Consider the following 2,077-nt stretch of genomic DNA (forward strand, 5'->3'; position numbering starts at 1 on the left):
TTTCTCTGCTTTCCTACTCAGATCCAGTCACCTGTGGTGGAGAGGAGGGAGGGATAATTGGTGTCATTTGTTTGTGTTGCTAAACCTTTGAGAAAAACCTCTGTAGTTAAATTTCAAGCTGTAATCTTTTTTATTTGAATTTTAGAAACACCGATAAAGTTGTCTAATATTCATCCAAGTCTTCTGTGAAACTTGGCTCGAGTTCCGAAGTTTGTGAGGGAAATTAGGTACACGTGTGAGGTGTTCTTTTGAGAAGGATCCGTTTCTCTCCATCTTCCCATGAAGTGAGCCCTGCCACCACACACATTCACGTGCTTTCACCTTCTGCACACTGAGGCCTAGCCCTGCTGTGTGCTGCAGCACAGATGTTTAGTTTTCACACCAGTTCGAGGGCAGCAGCTCTTCTGCGACTGAGGGGAATGAGCCCTGGCTGGAGTTTGCTCAGAGCGGAGAGGACGCACCATAGTGCTGAGTGCTTCCTACGGAACAGGTCCAAAGTGAGCGCTGGTCTTTATGTCACTGTGTAACGTGGGTCTTGTGTTGAATTGTGCTGATTCTGATATAGCTGTGAACACATTTTCCTCGGTAGTGATAGAGGGATGCTGAGGAACCCAGATACCTCCTAACAGGTCACCATTTCAACAGAATTCGACACAGCGGTAGTTTGGGGAAAACTGTACTACCTGTGAACTTTGGCTCTTCAGAACAAAAGTATTCTTCATTGTCTTCTGGTGGCTGCTTTTGGGCCCTACTAAGTGTTTGCAATTTTTTCTGGAGCTCACACTTGATGCTGAAGGTGAGTGGGTAAGTGGCTGCTTGTGGAGATCCGGTTGTCTGGAGTGGAGGTCTGGCTTTACAGCCCTTCATTTAACTTCTGGAAGCGGAGCCTAGCTTTCAAAACGCAAATAAGGAAGATGGCTCAGAAGTTAAGAGCACTGGCTACTCTCCCGGATTCAGGTTCAAATTCTACATGGCAACTCACGGATATCTGTAATGCCAGCTCTTGGGTATCTGACACCCTCTTCTGGCCTCCACAGGTACTGAATAGACATGGATGTAGGCAAAACACCACACATAAAGTAGATCTCCTCTTTCAGAAGGGATATCATTCCATAATAACATCAAGTTGCCACTGGAACAGAGGGTCACTCGAGGGAGGTTGTGACATTATTTTGTCATGTGGACATGTCTTCTACGTTCTCATCTGTGTCCTGATTGAAAATACTTAAGCAGAACAGGTATGTCAGGAGCCGCCTAAGGTGAGAATATCTATGGTTAATTCTTGAGTCAGACTTCTGAAGTACCAGGGTTGGGTTGGCTTGGAAATCACCATCGTCTGCTTCAGCTTCCCAGTCTCGGGGACTGCACGTGTGCACCACCATACCCAGCCGTGAGGTGTGCGCTGGAGATGGGTGTTGTAAACAGGGTACTTCTGTTGCCTCTGCCCTGTGGATTTCTAAATAATCAAAATTCCTCTGTCATCCGAGATTCTCAGTCTCTTCTGTTTCTACTTTGTATAGAGAAGAGACAAGCTTCAGTCTTCTCACATCTAAAGATAACAGCATTATGTTACATTGTTACTATTTAAAATCTACTTTATGTGTGTGGTGTTTTGCCTACATCCATGTCTATGTGCCATGTCTATTCAGTAACTGTGGAGGCCAGAAGAGGGTGTCAGATACCCAAGAGCTGGCATTACAGATATCCGTGAGTTGCCATGTAGGTGCAGGAATTTGAACCTGAATCCCGGAGAATAGCCAGTGCTCTTAACTTCTGAGCCATCTTTCCAGCCCCATTACTGATTATTTATTTTTGTTTATATGTGTTTCTGTATTAGGTATGTGCACGTGAATTTATTGTTCTTGAAGGGCAAAGAGGGAGTTGAATCCCCTAGGGCCAGGGTTACAGCTGGTTGTGGCGTAGCTGGTGTGGTGCTGTGACCTGAACTTGAGTCTAAGAAGAGGAGCCAGTGCTTGAACCACAGAGTCCCTCCAGCTCCAGTAATTTCTTGGTTTGTTTTTAGTAACTAATTTAATGAAGTAGTTAAGGAAGTCTGGGGAGCGGGGAGGTGCTGTTT

Source organism: Psammomys obesus, unplaced genomic scaffold (genome assembly GCF_907164565.1).
Source record: "Psammomys obesus unplaced genomic scaffold, mPsaObe1.curated_primary_1811, whole genome shotgun sequence".
Taxonomy (NCBI): Eukaryota; Metazoa; Chordata; class Mammalia; order Rodentia; family Muridae; genus Psammomys; species Psammomys obesus.